The sequence below is a fragment of the Ranitomeya variabilis genome, chromosome 2 (assembly GCF_051348905.1).
Source record: "Ranitomeya variabilis isolate aRanVar5 chromosome 2, aRanVar5.hap1, whole genome shotgun sequence".
Taxonomy (NCBI): Eukaryota; Metazoa; Chordata; class Amphibia; order Anura; family Dendrobatidae; genus Ranitomeya; species Ranitomeya variabilis.
Genome location: NC_135233.1, coordinates 174,805,250 through 174,828,532, shown reverse-complemented (window position 1 = coordinate 174,828,532; position 23,283 = coordinate 174,805,250).

Below are 23,283 nucleotides of genomic sequence, written 5' to 3'. Positions count from 1 at the left end.
GCCTACTTTATTATTTGGCCCTATATCTGTTTCCTCCTCATTCTGCCCATTGCCCAGCCACTGCTAGATGAGTCTGCTGGTACATTGACCTAGACCACTACATTCCCCTTGCACTCTACACAGCCAGAATCTGACCCTGCTGAAAGTAAGGTTCCCCTTCCCGCATGTTATACCACCTTACACAGGGACAAAGAGGAAGGTGCAGATGAAAGTGCAGGTTCCTTCATCAGGTGGGGGGGCATACTCGTTGGCGACGTCACTGGCACAGGGCCCCTCAGAGTACGCAAAAGTGTCGCTGCTGGTGGGAGGCGCCCCCGCCGTGCAAACACACCGCTGTACTTTGAGGGGCCCTGTGCCAGTGCCAATGCGAACGAGTGTGCCCCCCTGCTTGCTCAGGATCACAGCACTTGCAACGTTGAAATACTTACCTCTCCCTGCTCCACCGCCGTGACGTAGTCCACGATTCCTGGGCCCACTAAAACCTTGACCCAGCCCTACCCCCCACAACTTTTGCCAAATGACCCCCAAGTTCCATTGAACAACTATTATTATAAAGTTAATTAAGATTGACAAGCTTCAGAAACAAGAATGGATGTTTTTGGCATTAAAATGATCACTGTAGGTGTTTTCCTGGCCTCCACTCACTGCCGACTATGCTTCCCCATTGACTTGCATTGGGTTTCGTGTTTCGGTCGATCCCCAACTTTTAGCGATAATCGGCCGACTGCATTCGACTCGACTCTGGACAAAGTCGGGTTTCACAAAACCCGACTCGATCTTTAAAAAATGAAAGTCGCTCAACCCTAGTCTTTATTCATCCTATACGCACACATGCTGTGGCGATTCTGGTTCCACCTTCACCCTTTAAAACTTCCACTGTTGGCTAGTATTTACCTACTACATGTGTGTGCTTTTCCTCTGAGATTCATTGTTTAAGTGTGAAGTTGAGACATACAATATCTACAGCATTTCCCTGATTTAGACAGTCAATGTTTCTATCATAGAAGGAAATTAGTTTAGATTGCTACAAACCCGGCAAGAGAAAATAGAGGGCACCACCATAAATATAACTAAGATCTACCTGTTATATACTGTGCAAACATCAAATGAAATTGAGAAAAAGAGGTTATGCGGAGTCATTGGACCTCTCCCACCCTCTTTCTTAGTTCATTAAAATCTGTGTTTCTGAAGTCCAATCTTAAAGTCTGAGTCCTTGCTGGTCTTCCTCCTCTTGTAATCCAAAATGTGAGGATAGCATGATCACTGCCTCCTAAATTTCCAAGCACCTTTACTTCCTATGCCAGGAAGTTCTAAGTTTTTGAGTCAGATCAGCCCAAAACAATCTTTATAAGCATTAAATTATTATCCTTAGGTTATTTAGAGGTTAAAACCCTTTTTTAAATCTGACTACTGCAGACCATATGTTTCATGCAAGATCTTAACTTTCAGTCTACTAAAATTGTATTTTTGGTGCCTTTATTTCTTTGTATTTTTATCTTGTGATGATGTTTTCCTCTAAAAAGTTTTAATATTGATGAAATCTGTGTCAAATACGCATGAATGTATTTCTACTTACTACATTTTTTTTGAAGCAACAATGATATGTTTCATGGGAACAATGTGCACCTGGTCGAGGAACAGATGGCAGTATCAGTTTGTCAGCAATGCATTCCATAGTAAAGTTGGCCTCTTAATCCCTAGACTTTAAATAAACTGACTGATAGGTGTGGAAAGATTAAAAGGATCTGGTTCGAAGGTGAAAGTTTTCTAAATTATAGAGTACAAAACTTTCACATGAAATAAATTATAGAATTTTTTGGTGCATTGCATTTCCTTTCTGGTGTTTGATTTAATTGTAACATATTTTATTATTATAGTTTTTGTACCAGGCAAAGAGGCCATCTCTTTTTCTCACTTTTTTTTATTTCATTCTTATCCTTTCTAGAGAATGTTACTGAAAAACTATAAGGGATCATTCATAAGTCATTGCAAATCGTTCCAAGCAAGGACAGTTAATGCACGGACTGGCCATGTCTCTCTCAACACTAATGTGACAACCTCTTAGAAATAAATGAAGGTTTCACGCTCAGGTTGAGAGAGTCAGGGCCAGTCTTAAGCTGTTTATATTGGTATGCAGGTCATAGGAAGCTTAATAAAAAGAAATCTTTATGGGCTCCATCACACAGTGCACATAAAGAGAATCCAGTTGCTGGTGGTCCAAAAGAAATGTAGTTATTTTCTATGAAGCTTCACAAAGAATTTCAGATAATGGGACTTACTGTATATTATAAAACATTATGACTCTGTATAATCTTATAGTCACCATAAAAGACAAACAAAAAGGAACAAAAGCACAAAATACATCAATGGTTTGTTACATTCTCGTTCTATGAATCTAGAAAACCAGTAAAACATAGACAGTTTATGTTAATATATGAAATAAAAAATGGCAAGAATTGTGAGAAAAATAAATAAAAGTGTTCGTCAGGCGTAATATGTGTCGGGTGTATGGTGGGTGAGCATTTTATTTAAATGTTGGTGCCTAATGTGATATTTATCTCAAATTTGTGTGAAATGTTTATCCTCATGGTCTCAGGGTGCATACTTATACTTACGTTGTATACCTATATTAGGAGAACTTCCTTATTATTATAAAACTTAGTATTAATATATTTCATAATGATATACATATTTGTACATACAAATGCTTTAATTTAAAGTATTTGAGATATACAGTGATATGTAAAAGTTTGGGCACCCCTGGTCAGATTACTGTTACTGTGAACTGTTAAGTAAGTTGATGATGAAGTGATCTCTAAAAGGTTTAAAGTTAAACATTTCCTTTGTATCTTAGGCAATAAAAAAATTGTCATTATTTTATATTTTAAAAATTACAAATAGGAAAATGAGCTGATGGAAAAGTTTGGGCACCCTGCATAGTTAATATCTAGTAGCACCCTCTTTTAAAAGTATCACAGCTTGTCAACGCTTTTTGTAGCCAGTCAAGAGTCTTTCAAATCTAGTTTGAGGGATTTTCATCCATTCTTCCTTGGAAAATTCTTCCAGTTCTGTGAGATTCCTGGGTCCTGCTATTTTGAGGTCTAGCCACAGATATTTAATGATGTTCAGATCAATGCAATTAGGAAATAGGGTGCACTACATAAATGGGCATAAATGGCATACGTGCAGGTGCTGCAACATGCACAGGAAGGAAATGTATCAAAAAAGGGGAGAAAAAATCAATGCATGAATATAGCACACTCCTGGATAAGAAAAATATCAAAATACTTTATTAAAGACATACAAAAAAAACACCCAAGATGATTAAAAACATTTAAAAACAATATGAAACAACACAATCACATCCCTGGAATAAATGGAGTCCATTGTTGTGAATTCTGTTCTTGGGCTCCCTCCGGTGGTTGTTTGTGATGGTGCAGTGTGTGTCTTTACTCTTATATTCACCGTCAATATTTGTGGGGGGCTGCCTATCCTTTGGGGTTTCTGCTCTGAGGCAAGATAGAATTCCCATTTCCATCTATAGGGTTATTTAGTCCTCCGGCTGTGTCGAGGTGTCTAGGATGTGTTAGGTACACCCCACGGCTACTTCTAGTTGTGGTGTCAGTTTAGGGTTGCGGTCTGTACAGGTACCACCTTCTCCAGAGAAGGTCTCATGCGGCTCCAAGGCCACCGGATCATAACAGTACAACTGGCCAACAATGAGTTAAATGCATCTCAGAAGGAGGGAAGAAGGGTATTGAGCCATTTTTTTTTCTGTAGTCTGCTTTGTCTCTCCTTCCCTCTTTTCCACTGGGTGGCTGTGGAGTCTTGTGCTAGTATGGATGTTCAGGGATTAGCTTCTCGTGTAGACCAGCTTGCTGCTAGAATGCAGGGTTTTGCAGATTATATTATTCAGACTCCGGTTTTAGAGCCTAGGATTCCTACTCTGTTGTGGATTCTGTTTGTGGGCTCCCTCTGGTGGTTACGGCTGGTACTGGGTGACTTTGGTGGGTTGCGGCCTTTGGTTTCCACCTGTCCATCAGAGGCTGGGTGTTTCCTATTTTACCTGGCCTTTCTGTCATTCCCTTTGCCGGCTATCAATGTATTCAGATGTGCTCTGTTTGGTTCCTGCCTACCTGCTCCCAGATCTTTCAGGATAAGCTAAGTGCTGATTTTCAGTTGTTTGTTTTTTTGTCCAGCTTGCTTATTATGTCTCTATGCTAGCTGGTAGCTCTAGTGGACTGAGGTTCTCCCCATGTGCCATGAGTTGGCACATGGGTTCTTGTAATCTCAGGATGGTTTTTTTGATTAGGGTTTTTTGCTGACCGCTCAGACCCCTTTTGTATCGTTCTGCTTTCTAGTTTACAGCGGGCCTCAATTTGCTGAACCTATATATCATCTCTATGTGTGTGCCTTCCTCTCATTTCACCGTCAATACATGTGGGGGGCAACTATACCTTTTGGGGTTCATTCCTCTGGAGGCAAGTGAGGTCTTTATTTTCTCTGCAGTGCTAGTTAGCTCTTAGGCTGATGCGTGGCGTCTAGAACCAACGTAGGCACGCTCCCTGGCTATCTCTAGTTGCGTTTGTCAGGCGTAGGGCAGCGGTCAGCCCAGGTTCCATCACCCTAGAGCTCGTCCGTTATTTATTTGTACTTTGCTTGTCCAGTGCTATCCCTAGCCATTGGGATTCATGACAGTATAGCCGGCCCACAAAGTGTTAAATGTTTGGGCTGAAGCAGGAGAAAAAGAAGTGTTCTGGGGAAATTTTTTTTTTTTTTCCTTTAGAGGTTTTGCTGCCTAGCCCTTAATTGCTGTCTAGCTGCTTCTTACCTCCTCTTAACCCTTGAATGGCTCTGACCTTAGCTGTTTAATATGGATGTCCAGAGTTTGGCTTCCAGCCTGAGTAATCTCGCTGTAAAGGTTCAAAACATACAGGATTTCGTTGTTCACACGCCCATGTCTGAACCTAGAATTCCTATTCCAGAGTTCTTCTCTGGAGATAGATCTACCTTCCTGAATTTCAGGAACAATTGTAAATTGTTTCTTTCTTTAAAATCTCGCACCTCTGGAGACCCTGCTCAACAGGTCAAGATTGTTATATCTTTCCTGCGGGGAGACCCTCAGAATTGGGCATTTGCATTGGCACCAGGGGATCCTGCATTGCTCAGTGTGGATGCGTTTTTTCTGGCACTGGGATTGCTGTATGAGGAACCTAACCTGGAGATTCAGGCTGAAAAGGCTTTATTAGCCCTCTCTCAGGGACATGATGAAGCAGAAATATATTGTCAAAAATTTCGGAAATGGTCGGTGCTTACTCAGTGGAATGAGTGCGCCCTGGTTGCTAACTTCAGAAATGGTCTTTCTGAGGCCATTAAGGATATTATGGTGGGGTTCCCTGCGCCTACAGGTCTGAATGAGTCTATGGCTATGGCCATTCAGATTGATTGGCGTTTACGGGAGCGCAAACCTGTGCACCAGTTGGCGGTGTCTTCTGAACAGGCACCTGAGACTATGCAATGTGATAGAATTCAGTCCAGAAGTGAACGGCAAAATTATAGGCGGAAAAATGGATTGTGTTTTTATTGTGGCGATTCAGCTCATGTTATATCAGCATGCTCTAAACGCACAAAAAAGGTTGATAAATCTTTTGCCATTGGTACTCTGCAGCCTAAGTTCATTTTGTCTGTGACTCTGATTTGTTCACTGTCTTCCATTTCCGTCGATGCTTATGTGGATTCGGGCGCTGCCCTGAGTCTGATGGATTGGTCATTTGCCAAACACTGCGGTTTTAGTCTGGAGCCTCTGGAAGTTCCTATTCCTCTGAGGGGAATTGACTCTACACCATTGGCTATGAATAAACCGCAGTATTGGACACAAGTGACCATGCGCATGACTCCCGTTCATCAGGAGGTGATTCGCTTCCTTGTACTGTATAATTTACATGATGTACTAGTGCTTGGTCTGCCATGGTTACAAACTCATAATCCTGTCCTGGATTGGAAAACAATGTCTGTGTTAAGCTGGGGATGTCAGGGGGTTCATGATAATGCACCTCTGATTTCAATCGCTTCGTCTACTCCTTCTGAGATCCCTGCGTTTTTGTCGGACTATCGGGATGTTTTTGAGGAGCCTAAGCTCAATTCGCTCCCCCCTCATAGGGAGTGCGACTGTGCTATAGAATTGATTCCTGGCAGTAAGTTCCCTAAGGGTCGTTTATTTAATTTGTCAGTGCCAGAGCATACTGCTATGCGGAATTATATTAAGGAGTCCTTGGAAAAGGGACATATTCGTCCATCTTTGTCCCCTCTGGGAGCAGGTTTTTTTTTCGTGGCAAAAAAAGATGGTTCCCTGAGGCCTTGTATAGATTATCGTCTTCTGAATAAGATTACAATCAAATATCAGTATCCATTGCCATTATTGACTGATTTGTTTGCTCGCATTAAGGGAGCTAGGTGGTTCACTAAGGTAGATCTTCGCGGTGCGTATAATCTTGTGCGGATAAAACAGGGTGATGAGTGGAAAACCGCATTTAATATGCCTGAGGGCCATTTTGAGTATTTGGTAATGCCTTTTGGACTCTCCAATGCTCCGTCAGTCTTTCAGTCCTTTATGCACAATATTTTCCGTGAATATCTGGATAAATTTATGATTGTGTATTTGGATGATATTTTGGTGTTTTCTGATGACTGGGAGTCTCATGTTCTACAGGTCAGGAAGGTGTTTCAGGTTCTGCGGGCCAATTCTCTGTTTGTAAAGGGCTCAAAGTGTCTCTTTGGAGTCCAGAAGATTTCTTTTTTGGGATACATTTTTTCTCCTTCTACTATTGAGATGGATCCCGTCAAGGTTCAGGCGATTTGTGACTGGACACAACCTACATCTGTTAAGAGTCTTCAGAAGTTCTTGGGGTTTGCTAATTTTTATCGTCGGTTCATTGCTAATTTTTCCAGTATTGTTAAACCTTTGACTGATTTGACTAAAAAGGGTGCTGATGTTGCTAATTGGTCTCCTGCGGCTGTGGAGGCCTTTCAGGAACTTAAGCGCCGGTTTTCTTCTGCTCCTGTGTTGTGTCAACCAGATGTTTCACTTCCTTTTCAGGTTGAGGTTGATGCTTCCGAGATTGGAGCGGGGGCGGTTTTGTCACAGAGAAGTTCCAATGGCTCGGTGATGAAGCCATGTGCATTCTTCTCTAGAAAATTCTCGCCCGCCGAGCGCAATTATGATGTGGGTAATCGGGAGCTTTTGGCCATGAAGTGGGCATTTGAGGAGTGGCGTCATTGGCTTGAGGGTGCTAGACATCGTGTGGTGGTCTTGACTGATCACAAGAATCTCATTTACCTTGAGTCTGCCAGGCGTCTGAATCCTAGACAGGCTCGTTGGTCGTTGTTTTTTTCTCGTTTCAATTTTGTGGTTTCATACCTGCCAGGTTCAAAGAATGTGAAGGCAGATGCTCTTTCCAGGAGTTTTGTGCCTGACTCTCCTGGAGACTCTGGGCCTACTGGTATCCTTAGGGATGGGGTAATATTGTCCGCCGTATCCCCAGACTTGCGACGTGCATTGCAGGAGTTTCAGGCAGATAAACCTGATTGTTGTCCACCAGAAAGACTGTTTGTTCCGGATGATTGGACCAGTAGAGTCATCTCCGAGGTCCATTCTTCTGTGTTGGCTGGTCATCCTGGAATATTTGGTACTAGAGACTTGGTGGCCAGGTCTTTTTGGTGGCCTTCCTTGTCAAGGGATGTGCGCACCTTTGTGCAGTCTTGTGAGGTGTGTGCTCGGGCTAAGCCTTGCTGTTCTCGAGCCAGTGGGTTGTTGTTGTCCTTGCCCATCCCGAAGAGGCCTTGGACGCACATTTCCATGGATTTTATTTCTGATCTCCCTGTTTCACAGAAAATGTCCGTTATCTGGGTTGTGTGTGACCGCTTTTCTAAGATGGTTCATTTGGTGCCCTTGCCTAAGTTGCCTTCTTCCTCTGAGTTGGTCCCTTTATTTTTTCAGAACGTGGTTCGTTTGCATGGGATTCCGGAGAATATCGTTTCTGACAGGGGATCCCAGTTTGTGTCTAGATTTTGGCGGACGTTCTGTGCTAAAATGGGCATTGATTTGTCTTTCTCGTCTGCATTCCATCCTCAGACAAATGGCCAGACGGAGCGAACTAATCAGACCTTGGAAACTTATTTGAGGTGTTTTGTTTCTGCTGATCAAGATGACTGGGTTGCCTTTTTGCCACTGGCCGAATTTGCCCTCAATAATCGGGCTAGTTCTGCTACTTTAGTCTCTCCTTTTTTTTGTAATTCGGGGTTTCATCCTCGTTTTTCTTCTGGTCAGGTGGAGTCTTCGGATTGTCCTGGAGTGGACGTGGTGGTGGACAGGCTGCATCACATTTGGAATCAGGTGGTGGACAATTTGAAGTTATCTCAGGAGAAGACTCAGCAGTTTGCTAATCGCCGTCGCCGCGCGGGTCCCCGACTTCTTGTTGGGGACTTGGTGTGGTTGTCTTCTCGTTTTGTCCCTATGAAGGTCTCTTCTCCTAAGTTCAAGCCTCGGTTCATCGGTCCTTATAGGATCTCGGAGATTCTTAACCCTGCATCTTTTCGTTTGGATCTCCCAGCATCGTTTGCTATTCATAATGTGTTCCATCGGTCGTTGTTGCGGAGGTATGAGGTGCCCGTTGTTCCTTCGGTTGAGCCTCCTGCTCTGGTGCTGGTGGAGGGAGAATTGGAGTATGTTGTTGAGAAGATCTTGGATTCTCGTGTTTCCAGACGCAAACTCCAGTATTTGGTTAAGTGGAAGGGTTATGGTCAGGAGGATAATTCCTGGGTGGTCGCCTCCGATGTTCATGCGACTGATTTGGTCCGCGCCTTCCATAGAGCTCACCCTGATCGCCCTGGGGGTTCTCGTGAGGGTTCGGTGACCCCTCCTCAAGGGGGGGGTACTGTTGTGGATTCTGTTTGTGGGCTCCCTCTGGTGGTTACGGCTGGTACTGGGTGACTTTGGTGGGTTGCGGCCTTTGGTTTCCACCTGTCCATCAGAGGCTGGGTGTTTCCTATTTTACCTGGCCTTTCTGTCATTCCCTTTGCCGGCTATCAATGTATTCAGATGTGCTCTGTTTGGTTCCTGCCTACCTGCTCCCAGATCTTTCAGGATAAGCTAAGTGCTGATTTTCAGTTGTTTGTTTTTTTGTCCAGCTTTCTTATTATGTCTCTATGCTAGCTGGTAGCTCTAGTGGACTGAGGTTCTCCCCATGTGCCATGAGTTGGCACATGGGTTCTTGTAATCTCAGGATGGTTTTTTTGATTAGGGTTTTTTGCTGACCGCTCAGACCCCTTTTGTATCGTTCTGCTTTCTAGTTTACAGCGGGCCTCAATTTGCTGAACCTATATATCATCTCTATGTGTGTGCCTTCCTCTCATTTCACCGTCAATACATGTGGGGGGCAACTATACCTTTGGGGTTCATTCCTCTGGAGGCAAGTGAGGTCTTTATTTTCTCTGCAGTGCTAGTTAGCTCTTAGGCTGGTGCGTGGCGTCTAGAACCAACGTAGGCACGCTCCCTGGCTATCTCTAGTTGCGTTTGTCAGGCGTAGGGCAGCGGTCAGCCCAGGTTCCATCACCCTAGAGCTCGTCCGTTATTTATTTGTACTTTGCTTGTCCAGTGCTATCCCTAGCCATTGGGATTCATGACACTACTCCTGATTTGTTTTTTTGGGACAGGTCCAAATTTTTGAGTTTTAAAAACAACTGCAAACTGTTTTTTGCTCTGAAACCTCATTCCTCTGGTGATCCCATTCAGCAGGTTAAAATTGTCATCTCACTGCTGCGTGGCGATCCTCAGGATTGGGCATTTTCCCTGGAATCTGGGAATCCGGCCTTGCTTAATGTAGACGCCTTTTTTCAGGCTCTAGGATTATTATATGATGAACCAAATTCTGTGGATCAAGCGGAGAAGACCTTGTTGGCCCTGTCTCAGGGTCAAGAGGTGGCAGAATTGTATTGTCAGAAATTTAGAAAATGATCTGTGCTGACTAAATGGAATGATGATGCTTTGGCGGCAATTTTCAGAAAGGGTCTTTCTGAATCCATTAAAGATGTTATGGTGGGGTTTCCCACGCCTGTTGGTCTAAGTGATTCTATGTCTCTGGCCATTCAGATTGATCGGCGCTTGCGTGAGCGCAGAGCTGTGCGCGCTGTGGCGTTGTCCTCAGAGCAGATGCCTGAGCATACTCAGTGTGATAGGATTCTGTCTAGAACAGAAAAACAAGGATTCAGACGTCAGAATAGGTTGTGTTTTTATTGTGGCGATGCTTCTCATGTTATTTCAGTCTGTCCTAAGCGTACAAAGAGACTCGCCAGTTCAGTTACCATCAGTACTGTACAACCTAAATTTCTGTTATCTGTGTCCCTGATCTGCTCATTGTCATCATTTTCTGTCATGGCGTTTGTGGATTCAGGCGCCGCTTTGAACTTAATGGACTTTGAATTTGCCAGGCGTTGTGGTTTCCCCTTGCAGTCTTTGCAGAATCCTATTCCTTTAAGGGGCATTGATGCTACAACTTTGGTAAAAAATAAACCCCAGTTTTGGACACAGGTGACCATGTGTATGGCGCCAGCCCATCAGGAAGATTGTCGTTTTCTGGTGTTGCATAATTTGCATGATGCTATTGTGCTGGGTTTTCCATGGTTGCAGGTACATAATCCTGTGTTGGATTGGAAGTCTATGTCTGTGACTAGTTGGGGTTGTCAGGGGGTTCATAATGACGTTCCTTTGATGTCAATCTCCTCTCCCTCCTCTTCTGAAATTCCTGAGTTTTTGTCTGATTTTCAGGATGTATTCGATGAGCCCAAGTCCAGTTCCCTTCCACCGCATAGGGACTGTGATTGTGCTATTGACTTGATTCCAGGCTGTAAGTTTCCTAAGGGCCAACTTTTCAACCTGTCTGTGCCTGAACATACCACCATGCGGAGTTATGTTAAGGAGTCTTTGGAGAAAGGGCATATTCAGCCATCTTTTTCACCGTTGGGAGCGGGATTTTTTTTTGTTGCTAAGAAGGATGGCTCCTTAAGACCCTGTATTGATTATCGCCTCTTGAATAAGATCACGGTCAAGTTTCAATACCCTTTACCTTTGCTTTCTGATTTGTTTGCTAGGATTAAGGGGGCTAGTTGGTTTCCTAAGATTGACCTTCGGGGGGCATATAATCTTGTTCGTATTAAGCAGGGGGATGAATGGAAAACTGCGTTTAATATGCCCGAAGGCCGTTTTGAATACCTTGTGATGCCATTCGGGCTCTCTAATGCTACATCTGTTATTCAGTCTTTCATGCACGACATCTTCCGGACTTATCTTGATAAATTCACGATTGTATATTTGGATGACATTTTGATTTTTTCCGATGATTGGGAGTCTCATGTGGAGCAGGTCAGGATGGTATTTCAGATCCTTCGTGATAATGCTTTGTTTGTGAAGGGGTCTAAGTGTCTCTTTGGAATGCAGGAGGTTTCTTTTTTGGGCTTCATTTTTTCTCCCTCATCTATTGAGATGGATCCGGTTAAGGTTCAGGCCATTCATGATTGGATTCAGCCCACATCCATGAAGAGCCTTCAGATATTTTTGGGCTTTGCTAATTTTTATCGCCGTTTCATTGCTAACTTCTCCAGTGTGGTTAAACCTTTGACCGATTTGACGAAGAAGGGCGCTGATGTGATGAATTGGTCTTCTGCGGCTGTCTCTGCCTTTCAGGAGCTTAAACGCCAATTTACTTCGGCCCCGGTGTTGCGTCAACCGGACATTTCTCTTCCGTTTCAGGTTGAGGTTGACGCTTCTGAGATTGGGGCAGGGGCCGTTTTGTCTCAGAGGAATTCTGATGGTTCCTTGATGAAACCTTGTGCCTTCTTTTCCCGTAAGTCTTCGCCTAGTGAACGCAATTATGATGTCGGCAATCGGGAGTTGTTGGCTATGAAGTGGGCGTTTGAGGAGTGGCGACATTGGCTTGAGGGAGCTAAGCACCGTATTGTGGTCTTGACCGATCATAAAAATCTGATTTACCTCGAGTCTGCCAAGTGGCTGAATCCTAGACAGGCTCGATGGTCCCTTTTCTTTTCCCGTTTTGATTTCGTGGTCTCGTATCTTCCGGGTTCTAAGAATATTAAGGCTGATGCCCTCTCTAGGAGTTTTTTGCCTGATTCTCCTGAGGTCCTTGAACCGGTCGGCATTCTGAAAGAAGGGGTGATCCTTTCTGCCATTTCCCCTGATTTACGACGGGTTCTTCAGGAATTCCAGGCTGACAAACCTGACCGCTGTCCAGTGGGGAAACTTTTTGTTCCTGATAGATGGACTAGTAGAGTGATTTCTGAGGTTCATTGTTCTGTGTTGGCTGGCCATCCTGGTATTTTTGGTACCAGAGATTTGGTTGGTAGGTCCTTTTGGTGGCCTTCTTTGTCGCAGGATGTGCGTTCTTTTGTGCAGTCCTGTGGGACTTGTGCGCGGGCTAAGCCTTGTTGTTCCCGTGCTAGTGGGTTTCCTTTGGCTTTTGCCGGTCCCTGAGAGGCCCTGGACACATATTTCTATGGATTTTATTTCAGATCTTCTGGTTTCCCAGAGGATGTCTGTTATCTGGGTGGTTTGTGACCGGTTCTCTAAGATGGTCCATTTGGTGCCTTTGCCTAAATTGCCTTCCTCTTCTGATTTGGTTCCATTGATTTTTTCAGCATGTGGTTCGTTTGCATGGTATTCCGGAGAATATTGTGTCTGACAGAGGCTCACAGTTTGTTTCTAGATTTTGGCGAGCCTTTTGAGCTAGGTTGGGCATTGATTTGTCTTTTTCCTCCGCATTTCATCCTCAGACAAATGGCCAGACCGAGCGAACTAATCAGACTTTGGAAACTTATTTGAGATGCTTTGTGTCTGCTGATCAGAATGATTGGGTGGCTTTCTTGCCATTGGCCGAGTTTGCCCTTAATAATCGGGCTAGTTCGGCTACCTTGGTTTCGCCCTTCTTTTGTAATTTGGTTTTCATCCTCGTTTTTCTTCAGGGCAGGTTGAGCCTTCTGACTGTCCTGGTGTGGATTCTGTGGTTGACAGGTTGCAGCAGATTTGGGCTCATGTGGTGGACAATTTGGTGTTGTCTCAGGAGGAGGCTCAGCGTTTTGCTAACCGTCGTCGGCGTGTTGGTTCCCGGCTTCGGGTTGGGGATTTGGTCTGGTTGTCTTCCCGTCATGTTCCTATGAAGGTTTCTTCCCCTAAGTTTAAGCCTCGGTTTATTGGTCCTTATAGGATTTCTGAGATTATCAATCCGGTCTCTTTTCGTTTGGCCCTTCCGGCCTCTTTTGCCATCCATAATGTTTTCCATAGATCTTTATTGCAGAAATATGTGGTGCCCATTGTTCCCTCTGTTGATCCTCCTGCCCCTGTGTTGGTTGATGGGGAGTTGGAGTATGTGGTTGAGAAGATTTTGGATTCTCGTTTTTCGAGGCGGAAGCTTCAGTATCTTGTCAAATGGAAGGGTTATGGCCAGTAGGATAATTCTTGGGTTTTTGCCTCTGATGTCCGTGCCTTTCATCTGGCTCGTCCTGATCGCCCTGGGGGCTCTGGTGAGGGTTCGGTGACCCCTCTTCAAGGAGGGGTACTGTTGTAAATTCTGTTCTTGGGCTCCCTCCGGTGGTTGTTTGTGATGGTGCAGTTGTCTCTGGGTTGTAGTCCGGGCAGGTGTTTCTGCTGATTGCAGCTCTATTCGGTATTTAGGTGTGCTGGATTCATTAGTCAGTGCCAGTTGTCCATTGTTCTTGGAGGGTTTACATCCCTGTCTGGTTCCTTCTGCTCTGCTGCCAATTCAGCCAAGATAAGTGTCTTCTTTATTTTCCTGCAGCACACATGTAGTGTGCTTTTCAGTTCAGAACAATTTATTGTTTTGTCTTGTCCAGCTTAGACTTGTTTGGATTTTTTTTCAGTCATGCTGGATTCTCTGGAGATGCAGATATACATTCTATGTCTTTAGTTAGATGTGGAATTTTTGTATTTTCTGCTGTGGATATTTTCAGAGTTTTAATACTGACCGCTTAGTACTCTGTCCTATCCTTTACTATTTAGCTAGAAGTGCCTCTTTTGCTAAATCCTGTTTTCAGCCTGTGTGTCTTTATATTCACCGTCAATATTTGTGGGGGGCTGCCTATCCTTTGGGGTTTCTGCTCTGAGGCAAGATAGAATTCCCATTTCCATCTATAGGGTTATTTAGTCCTCCGGCTGTGTCGAGGTGTCTAGGATGTGTTAGGTACACCACACGGCTACTTCTAGTTGCAGTGTCAGTTTAGGGTTGCGGTCTGTACAGGTACCACCTTCTCCAGAGAAGGTCTCATGCGGCTCCAAGGCCACTGGATCATAACAGTCCATATATGAATCAGTATGATCCGTGAAAAAGATGAACAAACTCATGAACATACCATAGGGGTCTATATACAGAGTTGTATATAAATGGGACCTTTCCTGCTAGGGCAACTCAGACAAAAGAAACAACCAATACAAGGTGTGCAGTATACACAATGTCAAACAATATCAGTATCCATAGTTGGGCGTCCATAAGATCGGTGATAAAGTGCATGCAAAATGTTGGGCCTAACATGAAAAAGCATAAGCAGGTGGAAGCAGTTGGGTAAACAACTGCTGGAATGTAAAGGAGTGTATACAATATATATGCATGTATTGTGGCATCCAAGAAGAAATAAATATGATGGCAAACAGCCCAAGGTATAATAGCCTGTAAGTAGGGCTAAACAAAGTAAATGGGTGATAAATACTGCAAGGGCACCAGTGTGGGCTTTAGGGAATCAGCATATGTCACCTAAAAAGAGCAGTCAGGGAGTCAAACCAAAGATGTCAGGGATGTCCATGATAAGAAGGAAACAGTCCAGGGAGCGGTGACAGGATCCCCATGCGTATCGCTGCAGAAGCAGCTTTGACAGGGAGAGTGTCAAGATCAATGCAGTGTGAGGGACATTGTAAAAGCTTCAGCTGTAAGGATCTCTACATAGAGTGAGGGTGAATACCGACACAAAACACTAAGCAAACAAAAAGAAAATATTAGAGAGATACACTCCGAAACTAATCCACCAACCTACATATGAAAACGAGTGCACACAAAGGTCTTACACGCCCCCTGATGAAGCCCCTGGGTGAGACATGCGTTGGGGCAGGTGGACCAGGATGCATGTACCAGACCCTCTATTCAGTGACATACCATCTTTTGATCTTTTGTACAAGTACTTACCTTATGGATTTTTTCACTAAACTATTTAGTACCAGTCATGACACTTGTCAGTTGACTTGAATTTTTATGTAGATGGGGTTCTTTGTCCTATTTAGAATCTGTTGTGTTACTTTACATCTCTTACTTTGTACATGTTACTGGTGCCACTTCTAGGAACATTCTGTTTTGGTATATGAATGTCTTCTGTATTTAAATCTTTTTAAAAGTATATTCAATAAATTGTTAGCTTTTTTGAGACCTTTGTGTGCACTCATTTTCATAAGTAGGTTGGTGGATTGTTGTGAATTTGCTTTTTGCTCCCTCTAGTGGTTACTAGTTTTTTGACTCTGGTTTTTCTGTCATTCCTTTTATCCGCACCTGGGTCGTTAGTTAGGGGTGTTGCTATATAAGCTCCCTGGACCTTCAGTTCAATGCCTGGCAACGTAGTTATCAGAGCTAGTCTGCTGTGCTCTTGTCTACTGATCCTGGTTCCAGTTATATCAGCTAAGTCTGCCTTTTGCTTTTTGCTATTTGTTTTGGTTTTTGTATTTTTGTCCAGCTTGTTCCATATCTACATCCTGACCTTTGCTGGAAGCTCTAGGGGGCTGGTGTTCTTCCCCCGGACCGTTAGACGGTTCGGGGGTTCTTGAATTTCCAGTGTGGATTTTGATAGGGTTTTTGTTGACCATATAAGTTACCTTTCTTTATTCTGCTATCAGTAAGCGGGCCTCTCTGTGCTAAACCTGGTTCATTTCTGTGTTTGTCATTTCCTCTTACCTCACCGTCATTATTTGTGGGGGGCTTCTATCCAGCTTTGGGGTCCCCTTCTCTGGAGGCAAGAAGGGCCTTACAAGATATTGGAAATCCTTAATCCTGTATCTTTTCGTCTGGATCTTCCTGTGTCGTTTGCTATTCACAATGTATTTCATAGGTCCTTGTTGCGGCGGTACATTGTGCCTGTAGTTCCTTCTGCTGAGCCTCCTGCTCCGGTGTTGGTTGAGGGCGAGTTGGAGTACGTGGTGGAGAAGATCTTGGATTCTCGCCTCTCCAGGCGGAGGCTTCAGTACCTGGTCAAGTGGAAGGGCTATGGTCAGGAGGATAATTCCTGGGTGGTCGCCTCTGATGTTCATGCGGCCGATTTAGTTCGTGCCTTTCATGCCGCTCATCCTGATCGCCCTGGTGGTCGTGGTGAGGGTTCGGTGACCCCTCACTAAGGGGGGGGTACTGTTGTGAATTTGCTTTTTGCTCCCTCTAGTGGTTACTAGTTTTTTGACTCTGGTTTTTCTGTCATTCCTTTTATCCGCACCTGGGTCGTTAGTTAGGGGTGTTGCTATATAAGCTCCCTGGACCTTCAGTTCAATGCCTGGCAACGTAGTTATCAGAGCTAGTCTGCTGTGCTCTTGTCTACTGATCCTGGTTCCAGTTATATCAGCTAAGTCTGCCTTTTGCTTTTTGCTATTTGTTTTGGTTTTTGTATTTTTGTCCAGCTTGTTCCATATCTACATCCTGACCTTTGCTGGAAGCTCTAGGGGGCTGGTGTTCTTCCCCCGGACCGTTAGACGGTTCGGGGGTTCTTGAATTTCCAGTGTGGATTTTGATAGGGTTTTTGTTGACCATATAAGTTACCTTTCTTTATTCTGCTATCAGTAAGCGGGCCTCTCTGTGCTAAACCTGGTTCATTTCTGTGTTTGTCATTTCCTCTTACCTCACCGTCATTATTTGTGGGGGGCTTCTATCCAGCTTTGGGGTCCCCTTCTCTGGAGGCAAGAAAGGTCTTTGTTTTCCTCTACTAGGGGTAGCTAGATTCTCCGGCTGGCGCGTGTCATCTAGAATCAACGTAGGAATGATCCCCGGCTACTTCTAGTGTTGGCGTTAGGAGTAGATATATGGTCAACCCAGTTACCACTGCCCTATGAGCTGGATTTTTGTATTCTGCAGACTTCCACGTTCCTCTGAGACCCTCGCCATTGGGGTCATAACAGTGGATAGAGTGAGTATACTTGTTACCACAAAAGGGTGCACTAGTCAAATGCAAACTGCACAGAAAGCAGTTCAATAAAATTGTACCAAAAACCAATTATAGAAAGAAACAATATTTATTGAATCAATATGTTAAAAATTATACAGCTTATTTAGAAAGGCTAGGGTAGTGACATAATGAGTGACCAAAAAGGTGGCACTGCAAACTGACAATTTTCACAGTGTCACCTTTTTGGTGACTCATGATGTCACTAACCTGGCTTTTTAAATTAGCTGTATATTTTTTAACGTTGTTTCAATAAATATTGCCTTTTGAGGTAGTCTATTGTGGATTTTGACTTGTGTTAAATCATTATCCATTTGTAGATGCCATCCTTTTTTCAACTTCTGCTTTTTTACAGGTGGTGTCAAGTTTGCATCAAGAATTTGTTGAAATTTCATTGAATCCATTGTTCCTTCTGCCTGTGAAATGTTCCTTATGCCATTGGCTGCAACACAACCCCAAAGCATGATTGAGGTACCCCCATGCTTAATGTTTTTTTTCTCCACACATGCCTTTGATCATTGTGGTCAAATAGTTCTATTTTAACCTCTTTAGTCCACAGGATTTGTTTCCAAATTGGATCAGGCTTATTTACATGTTCTGTTGCATACTTCTGATGTTGAATTTTATGATGAGGACTAGTGATGAGCTAATGTGCTCATTACTCGGTGAGTAATTTTGAATACTCGAGCACAAGTTCGAGTCCATGCCCCGCATGTTTGGTGCATGTTAGACAGACAATAAACAATGCGGGGATTTCCTGCCAGTCACTGTAATGTCATAGCCATGTTGGTAGTGGCGTAACTATAACTATGATTGGCTGGCCTGCATAGCATCATAGGGTGTTTATAAGACCCAGGACGCTATGCTCGGTACGGTGTAAAAATGGAAACAGGCAAGGCAGGGAGAGGTGGTACAGAACTAGGGACAGAGTTTTAGCTGCATATAGTCAGGGATTAGATATTAATACTTAGGGAGAAATTGTCGAAGGGATAGTGTAGAACAGGATAGGATTAATTGCACTTCCTTTCTGCTGTAAATCATACCAAAAGCCCTTTACAGGGATAATAATGTTCTTTTTGCTCATAATCCTGCAAATTGTTCTGAGCAGGGAAATATTATACTCCATTTATACTGCACCAGTTGTGTATCAAAAGCATACAACCAGACTTTGTTGGTTATCAACAGCATCGCTATATTGCTACTGCAGTGTAACATGTACATCTGAGGTGGACAGATTTTCCTGCAATACTAGTCCTGCAAAGTTTTCTCAACAGGGATATATAATATTTAATTGAAAATGGGCATGGCGAATAGTAAGGGGCAAGGAAGTGGATGTGATGCTGATGTGAGTGCAGAGGCTGAGGCCGTGGGCACAGTGAAACTGTGCCTTCTGCAGAAGCACAGCAAACACACACATCATGTTGACCTAGCTTCCTGTACCACTTTTTAGGGGGGCATGGAACACCACTCTTGAAGCCAGACCAGTGTGAAAAGGTTGGTGGATGGATAGCAGATAATCCTTCCAGTCAGTTTGCCAGCACCACCCTGTCTTCCACACTGTCCAGTCTCAGCAGCCGTGTTTCTGGACAACAAAATCCTCACCCTGATTAACCTTCCTCCCACCATGCTGATTGCCTGGAGACAAGTGATCCCACACTTTGACACTCCGAAGAGCTGTTCACATTTCCATTTAAAGATTATGGCCTCTTACCCTGCCTGTTTCAAGCAGGACATGAGGAGAACACAGGTAGCGATGGGAAAACATTCTCCAGAGCACCAACATGGGAGGAGTTTCCAAGTGAAGGGCTAGGTGTTCCTGAGTCTGGTGCTTTTTTAAACACAGTCCAGTTAACCCCGAAAAGGCCATTTGCAAGATTTGCCATGCCAGCATCAGCAGGGGCAGCATAACTGCTAGCCTGACCACCACCAGCATGCTCAGTCACATGACAAGCAAAGCACCCGACTAGTTGGGCTCGAAACCAGGGTCCAAAAACAGTGTCTGTTGGTGACACCACTGCCTCTTCCGCTGTTCTACGCACACGTTAATCCCCTGTCCATGACACAGGCAAAGATGCTTCCCACCATGCACCTGTTGTTACACACTTCCAACCACCATCAGCAACCACGTCCACATCCTTGTCCCAATGCAACCTTCAGTTGTCCCTACCCCAGTCCTTGGAACGCAAGCATAAATAGGCTGCCGCCCACCCACAGGCCACAATACTAAACGGGCACTGCTTGCCCTGGAAATGTTGCCGTTTATTCTTGTGGAGATGGAAGCTTTGTACAACCTCATGGTGGTGGCCGTCCCTCGGTACTTAATCCCCACCCGCCACTATTTCTCCCTGTGTGCCGTCCCTGCCTTACACAAAAATGTGTCACATAACATCAGATGTGCCATGACCAATGCTGTGACTGGGAAGGTCCCCTTAACCATGGACATGTGGGCAAGTACTTGCAGCCAGGGTCACTACATTTTGCTGGTGGCACAGTGGGTGAACATTGTGGAAGCTGGGGCCCAGGTGAACCCTGGGACAGAACACGTACTTCTGACACCAAGGATTGTGGTCCCTGGTTCGATCAGGGTTTCCCCCACCTTCTACAACAGTTCCTTCAATTACTCCTCCTCACCCTTCATCTCTGAAACATCCACATCAGTCGCAAGCTGAAAGCACTGCTATACTGCGGCCACCCTGGCAGTGCTGCAGTAGTGCTTGTAGCTTCCAACTCACTGACTGATGTGCGATGTCACACATTAGAACTGAACATTACACATGTGGGCAAGGTTTTGTGAGCAGCAGAGGGTAGTACTTGAATACAACATGTCCGTTGGTATTCTGACACATCACGGCAGCAGAGACAGGGGAACACTCTCAAAAGTCTGGGACAGTTTTCTCACACTCTCCTAGCACCTAGGCCGTGATGCTCTGACAAGGCGGGAAAAGTTTTGGAAGATGCTGAAGGAGTACCTTGCTAACTATACCAGCATCCTATGTGCCTTACAACTATTGGGTATTGAAGCTAGACACATGGCATGAACTGTCTCTCTACTCCCTGGAGGTCCTGGCCTGTATGTAGGATGTGTGCCACTGTGCTGTGAGCCGGAGGCTGGGTCTGTCACCATACACCCTATAAGAGAAATTAATATTCATTTCTCTTTAGCAGCGGCAGAGGCTTTAACCACAGCCACTGACTCCTGCCTCTGTGTCCCGCTGCTCCGCCGCTCCCCCTCCCCCGCCGGCTTTCAGGGACAATTGACTCGTGTATAAGCCAAGGGGGGCATTTTCAGCACACAAAATGTGCTGAAAATCTCGGCTTATACAAATGTATGTACAGTAAATAACATTTCTCACATGTCTACTTTAAATCAGCCCACGTTTTGAAACATAATTTTTTTGTTGTTAGGAAGTAATAAGGGTTAAAATTTGACCAGCGCTTTCTAATTTTTTTTTTTAAATTACAAAACCATTCTTTTTAGGGACCACATCAAATTTGAAGTAGGGGTCCTACATGACAGAAAATAACCAAAAGTGACACCATTCTAAAACGTTCAGGTGCTTCACAGGAATTTGTGAAATGTGGACGGAAAAAATAAACATTTAACTTTTTTTGACAAAAGTTTTCCTTTAGACCCAATTTTCTTTATTTTCATAAGGTTAACAAGAGAAATTGTACCATACAATTTGTTGTGCAATTTCTCCTGATCATGCCGATACCTCATATGTGGAGGAAAACCACTATTTGGGCACATGGCAGGGCTCGGAAGGGAAAGAGCGCCATTTGACCTTTTGAATGTAAAATTTGCTGGAACAATTAGCGACGCTATGTTGCTTTTGGAGAGACCCTGATGTGCCTAAACAGTGGAAAACCACCACAAATAACACCATTTTGGAAACTAGATCCCTCAAGGAACTTATCTAGATGTGTATTGAGCACCGTGGAACCCTGGGTGCTTCACGGAAGTGTATAGCGTTGAGCCGTGAAAATAAAAAAATCGCATCTTTCCTAAAAAAATAATTTCTAGCTACAAAAATTTTGTATTTTCATAAGGGTAGATGGAGAAGGTGCACCATATAACCATATCATTTGTTGAGGGGGGGCCTGTAAGAAACACTGTAAATTGATCATGTGTGAGGTCCAAGGCATCTGAATATATATACTGTTTGTAAAAAATCAAATTTACAGTTGTACTTGAGTGCAAAGATAGATGCCAAGAAGATTCACAAACTGTATTTTTTAGACTAGAAGATGGACGAGACCATAAGACGCACCCCAAACTTTCAGAAGGAAAATGGGGGAAAAAATTAATGCGTCAAATAGGGGTCCGTCTTACAGTCTTAAATTCAGCTTATCTGGGGGGGCTCAGCAGTGGAGTCACAGGGGGTGTTTGGTAGTCCGGCGACGATATGACCCAGACTGGTGCACAAATTCAGCAGTACTTGGTGATGCGGGGGGGGCTATGGCAACATTTTGTGAAAGCCCAGAGCCCCCGCACATCCATTTCTGCAATGCCATGGTCTCCGGGAAATCCCATCCCAGTCTGGTGTTCCAGAGCGCTGATCTCACTCCCATCCAAGCCTGATGCAGCTGGTGATGCAGGTTTGGCGGTGCGCAGTGGTGCGGGGTTACGGCGACACTTTGTGAAATCCCAAAACCTCCGCACTTCTATTGCTCGATGCTGTGGCCTCCAGGAAAATGGCCACTGGAGACGGCCCATGCGCAGATTAAGATCTTGCCCATTTTCCTAGAGGCCAGATTGATTCCCCAGGTGCAGATTGAGATCTCGGCCACGAGATCTCATCCAGAGATCTCGGGAGACAAGATCTCGGAGCAGAGATCTCAATCTGCACATGTGCCGCCTCCGGGGCCATTTTCCCGGAGGCCACAACATTGAAGCTGTCACGATATGGTATGAAATATCATATAAGTTTAGTTCTCTTGCTAGCATGCTGTGGGCTAAGCCCCCCTTCTTGGAGTGATTCTGCAACAGTTTGTAGTTGCAAATTCCTGACTTTCAGCTCACAAGCCCTCATCCCCCTCGCCAAGGTATTTACGACCGGCATTTCCTGTAGTGGAAAGTGACCAGCTTTAACTGGATTAGAAACTTCCAGAATCATGAAAGTCCTTTGTTCTGTTTTTATAAGATATTAGGCCAACCATTTAAGATAGGAACACGAAAATATATATTCTTAATCTCCATCGGAGCATCTATCCAGCACTCTAAACATGAGCTTCTAACTCCATCCGGTAAAGAAGTAGGGATTTCTCTGTCAATATGCATGACAGATAGGACATATTTGATCTCATTAGAATGCCCACATTAATCCAAGATGAATGCTGGATGTGGTAGGATTATGACATGTTCTGTAGCGAAGTTACGGGCATCAGATATATTTAATGCACAGTTAGGAGAACTGAGGAGGTAGGAGGGTTTGGCAAAGCCATCCCTTTCTGTGAGGTCACCGGCTGTAGGTTTTAAGTGCTGGCAGGCATCCAAGAGAGGGAGTTTTTCAGTTTTTACCTGAGCTGTCTGTCTGCTGTCTATCCAGACCTACTGATGCATTTTGACGTATGGGAACTCCACTAGCCTGGTTGCCTGCAATGCTTTGAACACATGTAAGTGTCATTTCTCATGTAATCCTTGTTTTTTTATATAATTACTTTGTACATATTTGCAATTGTCTCATGTTGTAACATCTTTACAGAACTTTTTATAAACACTGCATAAACTTTATGAGTATAATATTTAATACTAGTCCGTTGTTCCTGTTCTAAAACGTACCCTAAGCCTTCTGAAGGGAATTTACGCTACTGTTTTAGGTTAGCTTCGGACCCGTTTAATCTAAGCTGGTGGCGGCACTACCGTGTGCAGGCCTTTGGGTGACATTGCAGCAACTGCGGCATTGATAATTATTGTTCCTGCCTGAGTGGGAGTAGTTCATCGCATTGCAGCAGCGTGCCCAATAGCCAGTACATAGCAGGCAGCCTTTCTGGCGACTAATTACCCTAGGTGCAGTACCT